The following is a 23,647-nucleotide window of genomic DNA, read 5'->3' on the forward strand; positions in this document are numbered from 1 at the left end:
TCATTATGTTTGTACCATTTTAGGCCTGATGAAGACTGAATAAAGTCGAAACGTTGCCTGTTCATCTGGATGGTAATTATTCTTTTTTTATTTATTTATTTTTCCATTTTTGAGCAATATTTTGGTCTGGCTGTGGCTTGTGGCCTACTTAGCTCCACAGCTAATTAGCGGTAGCTCGCTGCTATGGTTCACAATAACCAATATTTTTGAACCTGCAAAACCTCTTGCTGCTTCCAAAATGCTCTCATGCCGTGAATATTGGACTCTGCACGCGCCTGGAGGCCCCGGACCCCTCGGTGAGACACCTGGACACCGTAGGTGAGTCGCCATGACAACCACAAAATGGCTGGCCCCTATTTGACTTTAAATGACCCTAAAGGTCACTGGGCTAATTTGGCTTCACTATGCCCACTAGCAGCAATGTTGCTATCAATTATGCAACCACATTATGCAGAGGTTCACTCCCCATTTTTTGCCACAAATAAGAAGAATGTCAGTGAGGATTATTAAAATTTTAATGAACATTGAGGTCCACAACACATCCAGCTCGCAGTAAAAAAGATGGCACGCAGCCCGCTGGAGCGGTTAAAAAGATGGTGCCAATCCTGCTTGAGTCACGTGACCTCTGACCCCGGATCAGCATCCTCTTCACGCCTGTGGCGCGTCCGAGCGCACAGGGATGGACAGCTACACGGTATGTCTGAGGCCGACAATACCGCAACGAGTCCGCCGTCAGCACAGCAACCTGCGACCCGATAATCCGGCCCCCCCCAGCATGACCTCGAGGCCGCGTGAGGAAGAGCCAGAGAGAGCCACCCACTGCATAATGCCCAAGCAGGCAGCTCGGGGACAAGGTGCAGAGGACCAAAGCGAGCCAACTGACGGTACGACAAACCTGCGATGGAGGAGACCCTCAGACCGCCGCTTGGGGACCCCCTTCCTGCTGCTCAAGTGCGCCAGGCACGTGAGAGGTCATCCGGAGGGTCAGCACATTTGCCACCTTGCAACAGCCGTCGTCACATGTCAGCAGACGGGACACGGCCACGCTGACCTTTCATTCGGACTCGCTGACATCCAACGACAACGACCCCTCCCCAAAGGTCACCTGGAGGGGTCAACAACACACACGCAGGTCACTACAGCTGCCGCTGCCATCATTGAGTGTCACCAGCGTTGTTGTCGTTGTGTGCTTGTTGTTTTTGGTCGGGGTCCCCCGGGACCTTGCGCGCAGTTTGGGCACCACCCTGGCGGTCCTTGACGGACCGTGCATTCCCCTAATCCCTTACCCTAACCCCAACCCCAACCCCAACCCTAAACCTAACCCGCCTGTGCCTCGGGACTGCCGCCTGGGGGGTGCCCTGCTGTTTGTGGGTTTTCTCGGGTGGACTCCGTGCCGGAAACACACAGGTGCAAAACAAATATGCATTAAAAAATATATTTGTGTGGACTATATTGGGTGAGAATTGGGAACAGATTCAATGTAATTCTCAAAAATTGCCATATTATGTGTTTTTGAAGTCCATATTGGATACTGCATAATTTATGGTATTTATAACATTATTATTATTTCTTTAATTTTGCCATATTTGGTCATTATTTACATATATATAGTCTTATTATGCTATGTATATATATTATTTCTGTTTTATACCAGTCACCGGGTGATTTTGATAATAACTGCACTGGCCCTTTAAATCGGCATCCATTTTGTGTGCAAGAGCACGTCACCATGTGTAGGCTGGCAGAGGCAGTTCAGCTCCCGGCTGGAATGCATGCCTCTGGGAGGCCTGGCTGCCTCTCATTATGTTTGTACCATTTTAGGCCTGATGAAGACTGAATAAAGTCGAAACGTTGCCTGTTCATCTGGATGGTAATTATTCTTTTTTTATTTATTTATTTTTCCATTTTTGAGCAATATTTTGGTCTGGCTGTGGCTTGTGGCCTACTTAGCTCCACAGCTAATTAGCGGTAGCTCGCTGCTATGGTTCACAATAACCAATATTTTTGAACCTGCAAAACCTCTTGCTGCTTCCAAAATGCTCTCATGCCGTGAATATTGGACTCTGCACGCGCCTGGAGGCCCCGGACCCCTCGGTGAGACACCTGGACACCGTAGGTGAGTCGCCATGACAACCACAAAATGGCTGGCCCCTATTTGACTTTAAATGACCCTAAAGGTCACTGGGCTAATTTGGCTTCACTATGCCCACTAGCAGCAATGTTGCTATCAATTATGCAACCACATTATGCAGAGGTTCACTCCCCATTTTTTGCCACAAATAAGAAGAATGTCAGTGAGGATTATTAAAATTTTAATGAACATTGAGGTCCACAACACATCCAGCTCGCAGTAAAAAAGATGGCACGCAGCCCGCTGGAGCGGTTAAAAAGATGGTGCCAATCCTGCTTGAGTCACGTGACCTCTGACCCCGGATCAGCATCCTCTTCACGCCTGTGGCGCGTCCGAGCGCACAGGGATGGACAGCTACACGGTATGTCTGAGGCCGACAATACCGCAACGAGTCCGCCGTCAGCACAGCAACCTGCGACCCGATAATCCGGCCCCCCCCAGCATGACCTCGAGGCCGCGTGAGGAAGAGCCAGAGAGAGCCACCCACTGCATAATGCCCAAGCAGGCAGCTCGGGGACAAGGTGCAGAGGACCAAAGCGAGCCAACTGACGGTACGACAAACCTGCGATGGAGGAGACCCTCAGACCGCCGCTTGGGGACCCCCTTCCTGCTGCTCAAGTGCGCCAGGCACGTGAGAGGTCATCCGGAGGGTCAGCACATTTGCCACCTTGCAACAGCCGTCGTCACATGTCAGCAGACGGGACACGGCCACGCTGACCTTTCATTCGGACTCGCTGACATCCAACGACAACGACCCCTCCCCAAAGGTCACCTGGAGGGGTCAACAACACACACGCAGGTCACTACAGCTGCCGCTGCCATCATTGAGTGTCACCAGCGTTGTTGTCGTTGTGTGCTTGTTGTTTTTGGTCGGGGTCCCCCGGGACCTTGCGCGCAGTTTGGGCACCACCCTGGCGGTCCTTGACGGACCGTGCATTCCCCTAATCCCTTACCCTAACCCCAACCCCAACCCCAACCCTAAACCTAACCCGCCTGTGCCTCGGGACTGCCGCCTGGGGGGTGCCCTGCTGTTTGTGGGTTTTCTCGGGTGGACTCCGTGCCGGAAACACACAGGTGCAAAACAAATATGCATTAAAAAATATATTTGTGTGGACTATATTGGGTGAGAATTGGGAACAGATTCAATGTAATTCTCAAAAATTGCCATATTATGTGTTTTTGAAGTCCATATTGGATACTGCATAATTTATGGTATTTATAACATTATTATTATTTCTTTAATTTTGCCATATTTGGTCATTATTTACATATATATAGTCTTATTATGCTATGTATATATATTATTTCTGTTTTATACCAGTCACCGGGTGATTTTGATAATAACTGCACTGGCCCTTTAAATCGGCATCCATTTTGTGTGCAAGAGCACGTCACCATGTGTAGGCTGGCAGAGGCAGTTCAGCTCCCGGCTGGAATGCATGCCTCTGGGAGGCCTGGCTGCCTCTCATTATGTTTGTACCATTTTAGGCCTGATGAAGACTGAATAAAGTCGAAACGTTGCCTGTTCATCTGGATGGTAATTATTCTTTTTTTATTTATTTATTTTTCCATTTTTGAGCAATATTTTGGTCTGGCTGTGGCTTGTGGCCTACTTAGCTCCACAGCTAATTAGCGGTAGCTCGCTGCTATGGTTCACAATAACCAATATTTTTGAACCTGCAAAACCTCTTGCTGCTTCCAAAATGCTCTCATGCCGTGAATATTGGACTCTGCACGCGCCTGGAGGCCCCGGACCCCTCGGTGAGACACCTGGACACCGTAGGTGAGTCGCCATGACAACCACAAAATGGCTGGCCCCTATTTGACTTTAAATGACCCTAAAGGTCACTGGGCTAATTTGGCTTCACTATGCCCACTAGCAGCAATGTTGCTATCAATTATGCAACCACATTATGCAGAGGTTCACTCCCCATTTTTTGCCACAAATAAGAAGAATGTCAGTGAGGATTATTAAAATTTTAATGAACATTGAGGTCCACAACACATCCAGCTCGCAGTAAAAAAGATGGCACGCAGCCCGCTGGAGCGGTTAAAAAGATGGTGCCAATCCTGCTTGAGTCACGTGACCTCTGACCCCGGATCAGCATCCTCTTCACGCCTGTGGCGCGTCCGAGCGCACAGGGATGGACAGCTACACGGTATGTCTGAGGCCGACAATACCGCAACGAGTCCGCCGTCAGCACAGCAACCTGCGACCCGATAATCCGGCCCCCCCCAGCATGACCTCGAGGCCGCGTGAGGAAGAGCCAGAGAGAGCCACCCACTGCATAATGCCCAAGCAGGCAGCTCGGGGACAAGGTGCAGAGGACCAAAGCGAGCCAACTGACGGTACGACAAACCTGCGATGGAGGAGACCCTCAGACCGCCGCTTGGGGACCCCCTTCCTGCTGCTCAAGTGCGCCAGGCACGTGAGAGGTCATCCGGAGGGTCAGCACATTTGCCACCTTGCAACAGCCGTCGTCACATGTCAGCAGACGGGACACGGCCACGCTGACCTTTCATTCGGACTCGCTGACATCCAACGACAACGACCCCTCCCCAAAGGTCACCTGGAGGGGTCAACAACACACACGCAGGTCACTACAGCTGCCGCTGCCATCATTGAGTGTCACCAGCGTTGTTGTCGTTGTGTGCTTGTTGTTTTTGGTCGGGGTCCCCCGGGACCTTGCGCGCAGTTTGGGCACCACCCTGGCGGTCCTTGACGGACCGTGCATTCCCCTAATCCCTTACCCTAACCCCAACCCCAACCCCAACCCTAAACCTAACCCGCCTGTGCCTCGGGACTGCCGCCTGGGGGGTGCCCTGCTGTTTGTGGGTTTTCTCGGGTGGACTCCGTGCCGGAAACACACAGGTGCAAAACAAATATGCATTAAAAAATATATTTGTGTGGACTATATTGGGTGAGAATTGGGAACAGATTCAATGTAATTCTCAAAAATTGCCATATTATGTGTTTTTGAAGTCCATATTGGATACTGCATAATTTATGGTATTTATAACATTATTATTATTTCTGTAATTTTGCCATATTTGGTCATTATTTACATATATATAGTCTTATTATGCTATGTATATATATTATTTCTGTTTTATACCAGTCACCGGGTGATTTTGATAATAACTGCACTGGCCCTTTAAATCGGCATCCATTTTGTGTGCAAGAGCACGTCACCATGTGTAGGCTGGCAGAGGCAGTTCAGCTCCCGGCTGGAATGCATGCCTCTGGGAGGCCTGGCTGCCTCTCATTATGTTTGTACCATTTTAGGCCTGATGAAGACTGAATAAAGTCGAAACGTTGCCTGTTCATCTGGATGGTAATTATTCTTTTTTTATTTATTTATTTTTCCATTTTTGAGCAATATTTTGGTCTGGCTGTGGCTTGTGGCCTACTTAGCTCCACAGCTAATTAGCGGTAGCTCGCTGCTATGGTTCACAATAACCAATATTTTTGAACCTGCAAAACCTCTTGCTGCTTCCAAAATGCTCTCATGCCGTGAATATTGGACTCTGCACGCGCCTGGAGGCCCCGGACCCCTCGGTGAGACACCTGGACACCGTAGGTGAGTCGCCATGACAACCACAAAATGGCTGGCCCCTATTTGACTTTAAATGACCCTAAAGGTCACTGGGCTAATTTGGCTTCACTATGCCCACTAGCAGCAATGTTGCTATCAATTATGCAACCACATTATGCAGAGGTTCACTCCCCATTTTTTGCCACAAATAAGAAGAATGTCAGTGAGGATTATTAAAATTTTAATGAACATTGAGGTCCACAACACATCCAGCTCGCAGTAAAAAAGATGGCACGCAGCCCGCTGGAGCGGTTAAAAAGATGGTGCCAATCCTGCTTGAGTCACGTGACCTCTGACCCCGGATCAGCATCCTCTTCACGCCTGTGGCGCGTCCGAGCGCACAGGGATGGACAGCTACACGGTATGTCTGAGGCCGACAATACCGCAACGAGTCCGCCGTCAGCACAGCAACCTGCGACCCGATAATCCGGCCCCCCCCAGCATGACCTCGAGGCCGCGTGAGGAAGAGCCAGAGAGAGCCACCCACTGCATAATGCCCAAGCAGGCAGCTCGGGGACAAGGTGCAGAGGACCAAAGTGAGCCAACTGACGGTACGACAAACCTGCGATGGAGGAGACCCTCAGACCGCCGCTTGGGGACCCCCTTCCTGCTGCTCAAGTGCGCCAGGCACGTGAGAGGTCATCCGGAGGGTCAGCACATTTGCCACCTTGCAACAGCCGTCGTCACATGTCAGCAGACGGGACACGGCCACGCTGACCTTTCATTCGGACTCGCTGACATCCAACGACAACGACCCCTCCCCAAAGGTCACCTGGAGGGGTCAACAACACACACGCAGGTCACTACAGCTGCCGCTGCCATCATTGAGTGTCACCAGCGTTGTTGTCGTTGTGTGCTTGTTGTTTTTGGTCGGGGTCCCCCGGGACCTTGCGCGCAGTTTGGGCACCACCCTGGCGGTCCTTGACGGACCGTGCATTCCCCTAATCCCTTACCCTAACCCCAACCCCAACCCCAACCCTAAACCTAACCCGCCTGTGCCTCGGGACTGCCGCCTGGGGGGTGCCCTGCTGTTTGTGGGTTTTCTCGGGTGGACTCCGTGCCGGAAACACACAGGTGCAAAACAAATATGCATTAAAAAATATATTTGTGTGGACTATATTGGGTGAGAATTGGGAACAGATTCAATGTAATTCTCAAAAATTGCCATATTATGTGTTTTTGAAGTCCATATTGGATACTGCATAATTTATGGTATTTATAACATTATTATTATTTCTTTAATTTTGCCATATTTGGTCATTATTTACATATATATAGTCTTATTATGCTATGTATATATATTATTTCTGTTTTATACCAGTCACCGGGTGATTTTGATAATAACTGCACTGGCCCTTTAAATCGGCATCCATTTTGTGTGCAAGAGCACGTCACCATGTGTAGGCTGGCAGAGGCAGTTCAGCTCCCGGCTGGAATGCATGCCTCTGGGAGGCCTGGCTGCCTCTCATTATGTTTGTACCATTTTAGGCCTGATGAAGACTGAATAAAGTCGAAACGTTGCCTGTTCATCTGGATGGTAATTATTCTTTTTTTATTTATTTATTTTTCCATTTTTGAGCAATATTTTGGTCTGGCTGTGGCTTGTGGCCTACTTAGCTCCACAGCTAATTAGCGGTAGCTCGCTGCTATGGTTCACAATAACCAATATTTTTGAACCTGCAAAACCTCTTGCTGCTTCCAAAATGCTCTCATGCCGTGAATATTGGACTCTGCACGCGCCTGGAGGCCCCGGACCCCTCGGTGAGACACCTGGACACCGTAGGTGAGTCGCCATGACAACCACAAAATGGCTGGCCCCTATTTGACTTTAAATGACCCTAAAGGTCACTGGGCTAATTTGGCTTCACTATGCCCACTAGCAGCAATGTTGCTATCAATTATGCAACCACATTATGCAGAGGTTCACTCCCCATTTTTTGCCACAAATAAGAAGAATGTCAGTGAGGATTATTAAAATTTTAATGAACATTGAGGTCCACAACACATCCAGCTCGCAGTAAAAAAGATGGCACGCAGCCCGCTGGAGCGGTTAAAAAGATGGTGCCAATCCTGCTTGAGTCACGTGACCTCTGACCCCGGATCAGCATCCTCTTCACGCCTGTGGCGCGTCCGAGCGCACAGGGATGGACAGCTACACGGTATGTCTGAGGCCGACAATACCGCAACGAGTCCGCCGTCAGCACAGCAACCTGCGACCCGATAATCCGGCCCCCCCCAGCATGACCTCGAGGCCGCGTGAGGAAGAGCCAGAGAGAGCCACCCACTGCATAATGCCCAAGCAGGCAGCTCGGGGACAAGGTGCAGAGGACCAAAGTGAGCCAACTGACGGTACGACAAACCTGCGATGGAGGAGACCCTCAGACCGCCGCTTGGGGACCCCCTTCCTGCTGCTCAAGTGCGCCAGGCACGTGAGAGGTCATCCGGAGGGTCAGCACATTTGCCACCTTGCAACAGCCGTCGTCACATGTCAGCAGACGGGACACGGCCACGCTGACCTTTCATTCGGACTCGCTGACATCCAACGACAACGACCCCTCCCCAAAGGTCACCTGGAGGGGTCAACAACACACACGCAGGTCACTACAGCTGCCGCTGCCATCATTGAGTGTCACCAGCGTTGTTGTCGTTGTGTGCTTGTTGTTTTTGGTCGGGGTCCCCCGGGACCTTGCGCGCAGTTTGGGCACCACCCTGGCGGTCCTTGACGGACCGTGCATTCCCCTAATCCCTTACCCTAACCCCAACCCCAACCCCAACCCTAAACCTAACCCTAACCCTAACCCTAACCCTAACCCTAACCCTAACCCTAACCCTTTCTTGTGGTAAATAAACCGTTCTATTTTGTTATAATTCTTCTCCAGTGGTATTATTAATTCGTTCCGTTTTATTATTCGCGTGAAATATTGCATATTTTTTGCAAAAATTACATTTTTTCAACTTCACGCTCGAACTGAAGACCGGAAGTACTTCCCTCGACCTCACTCGAAGGTCCCGCCCATTAGTACCCGGATCTTCCACGTTTTCATCGATAAAACGGTCAAATACCACCAAAAACTTTTTTTGAAAAAGCGAACTCACCTCTTTTTTGCCGACTTGTGCTACCGTGGTACTTTCCAGCGGTAAAAATCCATCATTCGCTCGGAAATGGCGGAGTACTACGACGAGGGGTGGGTCCCGGTGAGATCCCGGAAGCAGCGCCGTCAACACCGGCAAAATGTGTCCGCAGAACGACGCAGAAGACCGGATTACCGCTCTTTTGACCGCCAAGATTACCCTGAGGATTACCAGCGACAAAGACCACAGAGATCATATGCTGAGGTGGCGCGAGGACGCGGGGATCTCCGCTTTCAGAGACCGCGTCCTCGCTCTCAGACACGCCCCCGTTCTCAAACACGCCCCTTCTGGTTTGATGGACAGCAGCAGCAGCAGCGCCGCAGGAGCGCATCTCGCAGGTATTTTGGGAACAATTCCCGTCCTCAAAACAATAACAATAACTTTGGCCAGCAAAGATATTATCCACAAAATTACTACACGCCTCCATACTCACCTCCAAGGCGTCCCCGCAATCCTCCTCGTCCCAAAAAGGCGCGTAAACAGCGTCAAGATGCCCCCAGGAGGAATGCACCCCTCAATAATTTCAAAACTGTCATTGAGGGAAATTTAATGGCCAAAAGCTGTTATAATATTATTAAAGTGACACACCACCTTAATAATGTCAAAAAAGACACTCTCCCCAAATCCATCTCCAATATGCGGGAAACACTTGCCACGATGATTCGGCCAGCAGTTTCAAACCCTGAAATAGAGTGTGAAATACGTGGCAATGCCACACAGTGGGCACATCAAACTATCGTCACACTCAAACGACACTATAAAACCACACTCGAATTGGAATTATCCAAATTAACCACATTTATTGAGGAAGACTGGAGACCTGCTTTCCACCTGGCCAAAGAATGGACCAGGAAACACCTGGGACGTAGACTGTTGGGGGACACTCTCCAGGAGGCCGAGGCACTCATCACCAGTGCCTTTGAACATCTGCTGCTCAACACAGATGTGGTGCCCCCCACCCGCCCCTCACCACCCCATGCTGCCACCCGGACATCGGTGGCCACAGTCACGGACCCTGTCGGACCTGACAGGTCCCCGGCTGTGACACGGGCTCCACACCGCCCTCCAACACCGACGGTGACCCGCGTGTCAGTAGCCACAAGCACCGACTTTGGGGGCCCGGATTGGTCCCCTCAAGTGGATCGACCAGCAGACCCTCCACTACGGGTGGCCCCAATCTTCCTCCCCCGCCGGCCGCCCGCTCCGGCTGCCACACCACCACCCATGGAGCAGAGGAGGACACCGCGCCGATCTCCGTGCATCGCGTATGTGGACGACGTCATCCAGGAGCATCCGACCATCCAGCCGCCTTCTCCTCCACGCCGCAGGACCCCGCTTCAGAGATCACCTACGAGACAGGATCGAGTCATCATGGTCCACAGGACGGACCAAGCAACACAAGACACCCCGGTGCAAACGGAGTACGACATCCACTCACCACCGAGAGCTGCAGTTCCCGAGGCTCTCCTCATCGACCTTCGGGATCAGGAGCAGGACAACTTCGACCCCTCCTCCCTGATGTCCCCTCTTAACATCTCTACGTCCAGCGATGAGTCCCAACTCAGCCGGGACCTGAAAAAGGACACAACATCAGAAGGAGAATCCTCATCATCTGGTCCCACACAATCCGTGGCGCCACTGGTGGATTATCCAGACTCACCCCGGCAGGAGCATGACAGCGAAGAAATGGTTGTCACTCCTCCCTCTCACCCTCCCTGCTCACCTCCAGACTGGGTCCCCAACTTTGGTCGCATGACATCTGTCCCAGGTACTTCTTCACCACACCTGACACGTAGTGAAACCTTGGTTACAAACACCTCACCACTACTCTTCCACACATCCAGGGAACCCTCGGTTCCAGACACACCACCACACATACCTGATAGGGCACCCTCTGTGCCAGACACTTCATCATCACACACATCTGACACAGAGGATGAAGACGTACAGGAAGTGTTTAGACATGCTAACACTAATCGCAAAATGCTCGATTGGAGACTCGTGGCCACCAGAAAGATTCTGGTGATCGGAGACTCCAACCTGAGCCATATACCTCCTTTTACTGTGCCCGATCTCCAAGTAGACAGTTACCCGGGGGCAAATTTCCGCCACGCGGAAGCCATCCTGTCCAAGACAAGATCCACGGTCCAGGTGGAGGTTCTAGTCCTAGCTTTTGGTATCAACAACCGTGAGCAGAAGGTGAAGGAGACCACACTCAAACAGCTCCAAGGGGCACTCCGGGCAGCCAGGAAGACATTCCCACATGCCCGATTGCTGATCCCCCTGATAAATTTTTCAGCTTCTCTGCCTGTTGAGCAACAGAACAATCTGGAGATGCTGAACGAATATATCAGGAATCATTATGCTCACATCCCGGCCCTGGACAGCCGGGTATTTGATACTCGCAGTGACCTGATCCACTGGACTCGGGACACAGCCGTGCGCATGTTGGAGCACTGGCTCGAATCGTTAAACTAGGCACCCCCAAAATCCCGAAAAATCGGGGGGGCAGTAAGAACGTAGTAAATTTGGCCCTTAGTTTTACGCCAACCCCCTCACAGGTTTCCCTACTCAACAAGGGCCTCAACTTCATCCCCTCCTCTAATCTGTGTAGTGACTGGCACCAGCAGTTGAGGTTTGACCTCCAGCACTATCACAGACGTGTCAAACTAGCCTTGTATTATGAGAAACAGGACCATCTCATACCCAAACCCTTCACAGCCCGCTCCCACTGGGAGCCCTCACCTGGACTCTTGCCTCCGGAATTCCAGGCATTGGTCCAGGCTGACGGGCTCACATTGTCCGGTTCGGGCTGTGCACCTGCGGTTCCCCCTAACCTGACACGCGAGGAAGTTGAGGCCCTTGATAGTCTTAAGTGCAATAAGCACATTGTGATCAAGCCTGCCGACAAAGGCAGTGCTGTTGTCATTTTTGACAGAGCACAATACATATGGGAGGGCTCTCGGCAGTTGAGTGACACTACATATTATAAACCGCTGCCTGAACCTATTTACCCCGAAACTATCCCCATGGTAGAAAAGATTATTCATAATCTACTACTTAAAAAGTTTATCAATTCGAAACAAGAAAAGTACCTCCTTGGTGAGCCGGATCCCCGCCCCCGCAGATTTTACATGCTCCCTAAGATCCATAAGGAGCCAGAGCAATGGAGCAGGCCCCATGAGATACCGCCGGGCCGCCCCATTGTATCTGACTGCGGGAGCGAGACGTATAGAACGGCAGAGTACATCGACCATTATTTAACGCCACTCTCCCTTCTACACGGCAGCTACATCAAGGACACTTACGATTTCATTGATAAGATTAAAAATGTGCACATTCCCCCAGATGCCATCTTATTTACGATTGATATTGACAGCCTGTATACTAACATTGATATCGAGGAGGGTATCCGGGCTGTCAAAAATGTCTTCCACAGGTATCGTGACGTCAGCAGGCCTGAGAAGGAGCTCTTGGAGCTCCTTGATATTAATTTGAGGCGAAACGATTTTGAGTTCGATGGTCGTTTCTACCTCCAAATTAAGGGCACTGCTATGGGCAAGAAATTTGCACCTGCGTATGCCAACATTTTTATGGCAGAATGGGAGACATCTGCTTTGGCCTCTTGCCCAAAACGTCCCGAACATTATTTTCGGTACCTGGATGACATCTGGGGCGTTTGGACTCACTCTAGTGAGGAGTTCAGCGTGTTTTTAAACACGCTCAACACGCACAATAAAAATATCACCATCAAGTCGACCACGAGTCACACATCCGTCGACTTTTTGGACACCACGACATTCAAGGGTCCGAATTTTGCTAAAACGCAACTTTTGGACATAAAAGTGTTCTTCAAGGAGACGGACACCCATGCGCTCCTTTACAAAAGCAGCTTCCACCCCAGGCACACATTTGCGGGGCTGGTGAAATCCCAACTCCTGAGGTTTCATCGTATTTGTACTAGGCAGGAGGATTTCCTGGTGGCCGCGAAGACCCTCTTTACTGCTCTGAAGAGGAGGGGCTATTCCAGGTCCTTCCTCAGAAGACAGTTTAGGGTCTTCCTGGACCCGAAGGGACCTCCTCCTGGTACGGACATGATTCCTCTTATCACCACCTACTCTCCTTCGGCCGTCAGGGTCGTGAGAAAAGTCAAAACCCATTTCCGTACATTCTCGGAGAGTAGCGGGAGGCTGCAGGGGCACTATGTGGTACCGGCCTACCGGAAGAACCCCAACTTGAATGATATGTTGGTCAGGGCCAGGGTCAGCCCACTGGGAGACCCACCCTCCGTTCAGAGGGACGCCCTTGTCCGACACGCGCCGTGGTTTGTGAACCCCCAGAACCGCAAGGTTTTCCAACCACTGTGTCGTGGCGGACTACATACACAAAACTGTGTTTATGTCATTCGCTGTCAACGATGTGGCAATATGTACGTGGGCGAGACGGGCAATACCTTAGCTAGGAGATTCGCCCAACATAAGTACAACATCGTTAGACGCAAAAACACCAATACTCACCTGGTCCGGCATTTTGTCCGACACGGGTGGTCTGCCGTCCGGGCTACTGTCGTCGAAGCGAACCCCAGATGGAGCCTCGCCCAACGTCGGAGGGCGGAACACATCTGGATCGCGAACTTGGGCACCAGGTATCCAGTAGGCCTCAACGAGGTATGAGGGTGAGCCATAGGACTGTTGATGGACAGGGCATATTCCTTTTTTTACTTCCCTTTTTATTTTTCTTATATATCCCCCCACCCCCCCTTCCTTCCTAACCCTACCCATTTTTCTTTTTTATGGTTTTTACCATAACCCCAATCCTAACCCTAATCCTAACCCCAACCCCAACCCCAACCCTAAACCTAACCCTAACCCTAACCCTAACCCTAACCCTAACCCTAACCCTAACCCTAACCCTAACCCTAACCCTAACCCTAACCCTAACCCTAACCCTAACTCTAACCCTAACCCTAACCCTAACTCTAACCTCTAACCCTAACCCTAACCCTAACCCTAACCCTAACCACAAAAGAACAACCATATTTACATTGCCTTGCGTGGTTGGGCTGAGGGGTCCGTTGTGACACTGCAGGGGAACCGAAGCTCCACCCCCTGTAGAGCTCTCATAAATAAGTCCTCCTCCTACTCCACCGGCTCAGTCGCTCTCCAGCTGTCGATGAGGGGACATCCAGCTGTGAAGACAGGACAAGCCGTGTGTTAGAGAACAGCCAACCTGATGAGGTCTGAGGGACCGAAACGCGTCGTTGGACAGCCAAAACCATTTGGCCGTGTTTGCCACCACATTGCACACCCAGGAGTTTGGCGTTGTACGCCTTCGGGGTTCTCGGGGGGTTCTGCGACTGGTGTGGGCGTCGCCCGGGCGGGCTGCAGACGGACCGAGCACACCCTTACCCCAACCCTAATCCTAACCCCAAACCTAACCCGCCAGTGCCTCCAGTCCGTCTGGGTGGCGTTCTGCCGGTCGTGGGGCTTCCTGGGGACTCTGTTTGCGAGGGACGTGAGTGCGAGGGGCACCATGTCAGTGTGGTGGGGAGCTCAAACACATGTACAGGAGTTGAGGCACAAAAGAACAACCATATTTACATTGCCTTGCGTGGTTGGGCTGAGGGGTCCGTTGTGACACTGCAGGGGAACCGAAGCTCCACCCCCTGTAGAGCTCTCATAAATAAGTCCTCCTCCTACTCCACCGGCTCAGTCGCTCTCCAGCTGTCGATGAGGGGACATCCAGCTGTGAAGACAGGACAAGCCGTGTGTTAGAGAACAGCCAACCTGATGAGGTCTGAGGGACCGAAACGCGTCGTTGGACAGCCAAAACCATTTGGCCGTGTTTGCCACCACATTGCACACCCAGGAGTTTGGCGTTGTACGCCTTCGGGGTTCTCGGGGGGTTCTGCGACTGGTGTGGGCGTCGCCCGGGCGGGCTGCAGACGGACCGAGCACACCCTTACCCCAACCCTAATCCTAACCCCAAACCTAACCCGCCAGTGCCTCCAGTCCGTCTGGGTGGCGTTCTGCCGGTCGTGGGGCTTCCTGGGGACTCTGTTTGCGAGGGACGTGAGTGCGAGGGGCACCATGTCAGTGTGGTGGGGAGCTCAAACACATGTACAGGAGTTGAGGCACAAAAGAACAACCATATTTACATTGCCTTGCGTGGTTGGGCTGAGGGGTCCGTTGTGACACTGCAGGGGAACCGAAGCTCCACCCCCTGTAGAGCTCTCATAAATAAGTCCTCCTCCTACTCCACCGGCTCAGTCGCTCTCCAGCTGTCGATGAGGGGACATCCAGCTGTGAAGACAGGACAAGCCGTGTGTTAGAGAACAGCCAACCTGATGAGGTCTGAGGGACCGAAACGCGTCGTTGGACAGCCAAAACCATTTGGCCGTGTTTGCCACCACATTGCACACCCAGGAGTTTGGCGTTGTACGCCTTCGGGGTTCTCGGGGGGTTCTGCGACTGGTGTGGGCGTCGCCCGGGCGGGCTGCAGACGGACCGAGCACACCCTTACCCCAACCCTAATCCTAACCCCAAACCTAACCCGCCAGTGCCTCCAGTCCGTCTGGGTGGCGTTCTGCCGGTCGTGGGGCTTCCTGGGGACTCTGTTTGCGAGGGACGTGAGTGCGAGGGGCACCATGTCAGTGTGGTGGGGAGCTCAAACACATGTACAGGAGTTGAGGCACAAAAGAACAACCATATTTACATTGCCTTGCGTGGTTGGGCTGAGGGGTCCGTTGTGACACTGCAGGGGAACCGAAGCTCCACCCCCTGTAGAGCTCTCATAAATAAGTCCTCCTCCTACTCCACCGGCTCAGTCGCTCTCCAGCTGTCGATGAGGGGACATCCAGCTGTGAAGACAGGACAAGCCGTGTGTTAGAGAACAGCCAACCTGATGAGGTCTGAGGGACCGAAACGCGTCGTTGGACAGCCAAAACCATTTGGCCGTGTTTGCCACCACATTGCACACCCAGGAGTTTGGCGTTGTACGCCTTCGGGGTTCTCGGGGGGTTCTGCGACTGGTGTGGGCGTCGCCCGGGCGGGCTGCAGACGGACCGAGCACACCCTTACCCCAACCCTAATCCTAACCCCAAACCTAACCCGCCAGTGCCTCCAGTCCGTCTGGGTGGCGTTCTGCCGGTCGTGGGGCTTCCTGGGGACTCTGTTTGCGAGGGACGTGAGTGCGAGGGGCACCATGTCAGTGTGGTGGGGAGCTCAAACACATGTACAGGAGTTGAGGCACAAAAGAACAACCATATTTACATTGCCTTGCGTGGTTGGGCTGAGGGGTCCGTTGTGACACTGCAGGGGAACCGAAGCTCCACCCCCTGTAGAGCTCTCATAAATAAGTCCTCCTCCTACTCCACCGGCTCAGTCGCTCTCCAGCTGTCGATGAGGGGACATCCAGCTGTGAAGACAGGACAAGCCGTGTGTTAGAGAACAGCCAACCTGATGAGGTCTGAGGGACCGAAACGCGTCGTTGGACAGCCAAAACCATTTGGCCGTGTTTGCCACCACATTGCACACCCAGGAGTTTGGCGTTGTACGCCTTCGGGGTTCTCGGGGGGTTCTGCGACTGGTGTGGGCGTCGCCCGGGCGGGCTGCAGACGGACCGAGCACACCCTTACCCCAACCCTAATCCTAACCCCAAACCTAACCCGCCAGTGCCTCCAGTCCGTCTGGGTGGCGTTCTGCCGGTCGTGGGGCTTCCTGGGGACTCTGTTTGCGAGGGACGTGAGTGCGAGGGGCACCATGTCAGTGTGGTGGGGAGCTCAAACACATGTACAGGAGTTGAGGCACAAAAGAACAACCATATTTACATTGCCTTGCGTGGTTGGGCTGAGGGGTCCGTTGTGACACTGCAGGGGAACCGAAGCTCCACCCCCTGTAGAGCTCTCATAAATAAGTCCTCCTCCTACTCCACCGGCTCAGTCGCTCTCCAGCTGTCGATGAGGGGACATCCAGCTGTGAAGACAGGACAAGCCGTGTGTTAGAGAACAGCCAACCTGATGAGGTCTGAGGGACCGAAACGCGTCGTTGGACAGCCAAAACCATTTGGCCGTGTTTGCCACCACATTGCACACCCAGGAGTTTGGCGTTGTACGCCTTCGGGGTTCTCGGGGGGTTCTGCGACTGGTGTGGGCGTCGCCCGGGCGGGCTGCAGACGGACCGAGCACACCCTTACCCCAACCCTAATCCTAACCCCAAACCTAACCCGCCAGTGCCTCCAGTCCGTCTGGGTGGCGTTCTGCCGGTCGTGGGGCTTCCTGGGGACTCTGTTTGCGAGGGACGTGAGTGCGAGGGGCACCATGTCAGTGTGGTGGGGAGCTCAAACACATGTACAGGAGTTGAGGCACAAAAGAACAACCATATTTACATTGCCTTGCGTGGTTGGGCTGAGGGGTCCGTTGTGACACTGCAGGGGAACCGAAGCTCCACCCCCTGTAGAGCTCTCATAAATAAGTCCTCCTCCTACTCCACCGGCTCAGTCGCTCTCCAGCTGTCGATGAGGGGACTTCCAGCTGTGAAGACAGGACAAGCCGTGTGTTAGAGAACAGCCAACCTGATGAGGTCTGAGGGACCGAAACGCGTCGTTGGACAGCCAAAACCATTTGGCCGTGTTTGCCACCACATTGCACACCCAGGAGTTTGGCGTTGTACGCCTTCGGGGTTCTCGGGGGGTTCTGCGACTGGTGTGGGCGTCGCCCGGGCGGGCTGCAGACGGACCGAGCACACCCTTACCCCAACCCTAATCCTAACCCCAAACCTAACCCGCCAGTGCCTCCAGTCCGTCTGGGTGGCGTTCTGCCGGTCGTGGGGCTTCCTGGGGACTCTGTTTGCGAGGGACGTGAGTGCGAGGGGCACCATGTCAGTGTGGTGGGGAGCTCAAACACATGTACAGGAGTTGAGGCACAAAAGAACAACCATATTTACATTGCCTTGCGTGGTTGGGCTGAGGGGTCCGTTGTGACACTGCAGGGGAACCGAAGCTCCACCCCCTGTAGAGCTCTCATAAATAAGTCCTCCTCCTACTCCACCGGCTCAGTCGCTCTCCAGCTGTCGATGAGGGGACATCCAGCTGTGAAGACAGGACAAGCCGTGTGTTAGAGAACAGCCAACCTGATGAGGTCTGAGGGACCGAAACGCGTCGTTGGACAGCCAAAACCATTTGGCCGTGTTTGCCACCACATTGCACACCCAGGAGTTTGGCGTTGTACGCCTTCGGGGTTCTCGGGGGGTTCTGCGACTGGTGTGGGCGTCGCCCGGGCGGGCTGCAGACGGACCGAGCACACCCTTACCCCAACCCTAATCCTAACCCCAAACCTAACCCGCCAGTGCCTCCAGTCCGTCTGGGTGGCGTTCTGCCGGTCGTGGGGCTTCCTGGGGACTCTGTTTGCGAGGGACGTGAGTGCGAGGGGCACCATGTCAGTGTGGTGGGGAGCTCAAACACATGTACAGGAGTTGAGGCACAAAAGAACAACCATATTTACATTGCCTTGCGTGGTTGGGCTGAGGGGTCCGTTGTGACACTGCAGGGGAACCGAAGCTCCACCCCCTGTAGAGCTCTCATAAATAAGTCCTCCTCCTACTCCACCGGCTCAGTCGCTCTCCAGCTGTCGATGAGGGGACATCCAGCTGTGAAGACAGGACAAGCCGTGTGTTAGAGAACAGCCAACCTGATGAGGTCTGAGGGACCGAAACGCGTCGTTGGACAGCCAAAACCATTTGGCCGTGTTTGCCACCACATTGCACACCCAGGAGTTTGGCGTTGTACGCCTTCGGGGTTCTCGGGGGGTTCTGCGACTGGTGTGGGCGTCGCCCGGGCGGGCTGCAGACGGACCGAGCACACCCTTACCCCAACCCTAATCCTAACCCCAAACCTAACCCGCCAGTGCCTCCAGTCCGTCTGGGTGGCGTTCTGCCGGTCGTGGGGCTTCCTGGGGACTCTGTTTGCGAGGGACGTGAGTGCGAGGGGCACCATGTCAGTGTGGTGGGGAGCTCAAACACATGTACAGGAGTTGAGGCACAAAAGAACAACCATATTTACATTGCCTTGCGTGGTTGGGCTGAGGGGTCCGTTGTGACACTGCAGGGGAACCGAAGCTCCACCCCCTGTAGAGCTCTCATAAATAAGTCCTCCTCCTACTCCACCGGCTCAGTCGCTCTCCAGCTGTCGATGAGGGGACATCCAGCTGTGAAGACAGGACAAGCCGTGTGTTAGAGAACAGCCAACCTGATGAGGTCTGAGGGACCGAAACGCGTCGTTGGACAGCCAAAACCATTTGGCCGTGTTTGCCACCACATTGCACACCCAGGAGTTTGGCGTTGTACGCCTTCGGGGTTCTCGGGGGGTTCTGCGACTGGTGTGGGCGTCGCCCGGGCGGGCTGCAGACGGACCGAGCACACCCTTACCCCAACCCTAATCCTAACCCCAAACCTAACCCGCCAGTGCCTCCAGTCCGTCTGGGTGGCGTTCTGCCGGTCGTGGGGCTTCCTGGGGACTCTGTTTGCGAGGGACGTGAGTGCGAGGGGCACCATGTCAGTGTGGTGGGGAGCTCAAACACATGTACAGGAGTTGAGGCACAAAAGAACAACCATATTTACATTGCCTTGCGTGGTTGGGCTGAGGGGTCCGTTGTGACACTGCAGGGGAACCGAAGCTCCACCCCCTGTAGAGCTCTCATAAATAAGTCCTCCTCCTACTCCACCGGCTCAGTCGCTCTCCAGCTGTCGATGAGGGGACATCCAGCTGTGAAGACAGGACAAGCCGTGTGTTAGAGAACAGCCAACCTGATGAGGTCTGAGGGACCGAAACGCGTCGTTGGACAGCCAAAACCATTTGGCCGTGTTTGCCACCACATTGCACACCCAGGAGTTTGGCGTTGTACGCCTTCGGGGTTCTCGGGGGGTTCTGCGACTGGTGTGGGCGTCGCCCGGGCGGGCTGCAGACGGACCGAGCACACCCTTACCCCAACCCTAATCCTAACCCCAAACCTAACCCGCCAGTGCCTCCAGTCCGTCTGGGTGGCGTTCTGCCGGTCGTGGGGCTTCCTGGGGACTCTGTTTGCGAGGGACGTGAGTGCGAGGGGCACCATGTCAGTGTGGTGGGGAGCTCAAACACATGTACAGGAGTTGAGGCACAAAAGAACAACCATATTTACATTGCCTTGCGTGGTTGGGCTGAGGGGTCCGTTGTGACACTGCAGGGGAACCGAAGCTCCACCCCCTGTAGAGCTCTCATAAATAAGTCCTCCTCCTACTCCACCGGCTCAGTCGCTCTCCAGCTGTCGATGAGGGGACATCCAGCTGTGAAGACAGGACAAGCCGTGTGTTAGAGAACAGCCAACCTGATGAGGTCTGAGGGACCGAAACGCGTCGTTGGACAGCCAAAACCATTTGGCCGTGTTTGCCACCACATTGCACACCCAGGAGTTTGGCGTTGTACGCCTTCGGGGTTCTCGGGGGGTTCTGCGACTGGTGTGGGCGTCGCCCGGGCGGGCTGCAGACGGACCGAGCACACCCTTACCCCAACCCTAATCCTAACCCCAAACCTAACCCGCCAGTGCCTCCAGTCCGTCTGGGTGGCGTTCTGCCGGTCGTGGGGCTTCCTGGGGACTCTGTTTGCGAGGGACGTGAGTGCGAGGGGCACCATGTCAGTGTGGTGGGGAGCTCAAACACATGTACAGGAGTTGAGGCACAAAAGAACAACCATATTTACATTGCCTTGCGTGGTTGGGCTGAGGGGTCCGTTGTGACACTGCAGGGGAACCGAAGCTCCACCCCCTGTAGAGCTCTCATAAATAAGTCCTCCTCCTACTCCACCGGCTCAGTCGCTCTCCAGCTGTCGATGAGGGGACATCCAGCTGTGAAGACAGGACAAGCCGTGTGTTAGAGAACAGCCAACCTGATGAGGTCTGAGGGACCGAAACGCGTCGTTGGACAGCCAAAACCATTTGGCCGTGTTTGCCACCACATTGCACACCCAGGAGTTTGGCGTTGTACGCCTTCGGGGTTCTCGGGGGGTTCTGCGACTGGTGTGGGCGTCGCCCGGGCGGGCTGCAGACGGACCGAGCACACCCTTACCCCAACCCTAATCCTAACCCCAAACCTAACCCGCCAGTGCCTCCAGTCCGTCTGGGTGGCGTTCTGCCGGTCGTGGGGCTTCCTGGGGACTCTGTTTGCGAGGGACGTGAGTGCGAGGGGCACCATGTCAGTGTGGTGGGGAGCTCAAACACATGTACAGGAGTTGAGGCACAAAAGAACAACCATATTTACATTGCCTTGCGTGGTTGGGCTGAGGGGTCCGTTGTGACACTGCAGGGGAACCGAAGCTCCACCCCCTGTAGAGCTCTCATAAATAAGTCCTCCTCCTACTCCACCGGCTCAGTCGCTCTCCAGCTGTCGATGAGGGGACATCCAGCTGTGAAGACAGGACAAGCCGTGTGTTAGAGAACAGCCAACCTGATGAGGTCTGAGGGACCGAAACGCGTCGTTGGACAGCCAAAACCATTTGGCCGTGTTTGCCACCACATTGCACACCCAGGAGTTTGGCGTTGTACGCCTTCGGGGTTCTCGGGGGGTTCTGCGACTGGTGTGGGCGTCGCCCGGGCGGGCTGCAGACGGACCGAGCACACCCTTACCCCAACCCTAATCCTAACCCCAAACCTAACCCTAACCCTAACCATTAATGCTAACTGTTAGCCTACAACCACATGGTCCTGACTCTCACTCTGGGCCACACAAGAGCGGCCATTTAGGCTACAGAACACCACAGGGAGGTAGCCCCCAAGACAATCATTTTGGCCTCCAAACTAGATGCATGCAAAACATCATAATTATGATGCATCATCAAAAAAATATTAATAATCATAATTGGCCACCAACCATCAAAAGAATGGTTCAAACACTGACTATCATGATCAAGCCTGCACAAAACAATGCCGGCACGCAGGCTTTGATCTCAGTGAATGCAAAAAATTGGGCTAACACAACAATTGGCATATTAAGGAAGCATTATTTAAATTCCATAAAAATTGAAATGGACAAACTGACCACCCAAATTGATTCAAAATGGAGGTCCGCTTTCTTCATCGCTTCCAATTGGGCCAAGAAAAAGTTGGGCTCAAAATTGACTCTTGACACCCTAAAACATGCGGAGACCCAAATCACTTCGCTGGTGTCACCTGACCCCCACATGGCTACCACGACTGGAGACCAGGATGACGCAGGACGAGCAACACCATCAGGACCGACCGATGACGTCACACCGGCGACTCCCCCCGATCCACCCCCGAAACCTCGGGCCCAGGCGGAGATCCATGGCGAGTTCCGTCCTTCTACCGGCGTGGCACCGGCTGTTCCCACGACTCCACAACCGTCCACGATACACGCTGAGGCTACCTGCCCCCCTTCTGTGACGCAAGAATACGGCAGTAAAGGGTTACCCTGCAGACGTCCCGTGATCGACCGGAGACCTTGGACCGTGGGACCCCGGCCCCCCCAGGTACGAAACCGGACTTATTATGAACCCCCTCCCACCTGCAGGCGACTTGGGACGGAGAGGTTGAAGCGCACGAGTGCTGAACTGATCCGGCCTCCTGAATACAGCTCGTATACCATCCCTGTCGAACCAGAGCGACAGCCCAGCACCGACCTCACCGATGTGCTGACACGGTGGTTCCGACAGTGGACTGGCCTATCCCACATGGGGTGCCCTACTCCAGTAAACAATCTGGTAAAATTATTGTAACTAAACAGGTGAAAAAATGTGTCTCACCTACATATGTCTGATTTGCACTATTTTGGCTCATTTGCATATGTCTGACCTGCCCTTATGTGTTGATGTGCCTCTTGCGGGGTCCTCGGGGGTTCCCGTGTTTGGCGGGGCGTCACCTTGGCGGGGGGATAGATGGACAGTGCACACACCCCTCCCCCCCTTTTTCTTTCTCTCTCTCTCTCTCTATCTCTCTATTTTTCACACCCTCCTCTAAACCTAATCAGCCCGTGCCTCCCCCCCGTCGCCGGGTTGGCGCCTTGCTTTGCGTGGGTCCCTCTGGGGTCTCTGTTGGGGGCCTCCACTACCAAATTCCTGTAAAAATTGCACAGGTGAACAATTAACATAAATCATTCCTGTAAACATGCACAGGTTAATAATTAACAAAAATGATTCCTGTAAACATTACACAGGTCAATTAATAGCATATCCAATTCCTGTAAAAATTTAACAGGTTAATTCACAACACATTCAATTCCTGTAAACAATCCACAGGTTAATTGAGAACATATCCAAGTCCTGTAAACCTACACAGGCACAATTGTCATATTCAATTCAATTGTCACTTTTTGTCTTGGGACCACAGAGATACTGTACTATTTCATCACCCTTTTAAAACTTGTTGTACAACTTTTCTAGGGTTACAGTTTTCTCTCGCACCTAGTTATGCTATTTGATAATCCATGCTGGACATTCATAACTAAGGTGCATTCTAGTGCACATGGGCTGCAGAGAACTTTTTCCTAAACCTAACCATAGTCCTGGCCCTATCATAGCCCCGGCCCTATTCTCATCCTAACCCTAACCTTGTTTGTAATTGTGCACAATAATTCAAGGCTTAAGGCATAATAATATAATTCATGGTGACTGTGGTAAAACAACAGGTTCCTGGATGAAGTTCTCTGCCACCTAGATTGTCTTTTGAAACTCCCAATGGGACAAAGAATATCTAAGGTGTTTTTCCTGTATTTTATTTATCATTATTTGTCATTATTTGTTACATTTT

The 23,647-nt window shown here is 53.0% G+C and overlaps 1 long non-coding RNA gene across 3 annotated transcripts in view; it reads right to left on the reverse strand.

Annotated features, from left to right (window-relative positions):
- Positions 1 to 23,647, reverse strand: part of LOC133554023 (uncharacterized) — an 84,440-nt gene that overhangs the window by 26,833 nt on the left and 33,960 nt on the right. The window contains exon 8 of one of the 3 annotated variants that reach the window (XR_009807047.1): positions 8,084 to 8,297. The exons of the other annotated variants lie outside the window; for them this stretch is intronic. This is a non-coding gene — a long non-coding RNA (uncharacterized LOC133554023). Of the gene's footprint in view, positions 1 to 8,083; positions 8,298 to 23,647 lie in introns of those variants that run through there. 3 annotated transcript variants of the gene reach the window in all.

The sequence above is a fragment of the Nerophis ophidion genome, linkage group LG06 (genome assembly GCF_033978795.1).
Source record: "Nerophis ophidion isolate RoL-2023_Sa linkage group LG06, RoL_Noph_v1.0, whole genome shotgun sequence".
Classification (NCBI taxonomy): domain Eukaryota; kingdom Metazoa; phylum Chordata; class Actinopteri; order Syngnathiformes; family Syngnathidae; genus Nerophis; species Nerophis ophidion.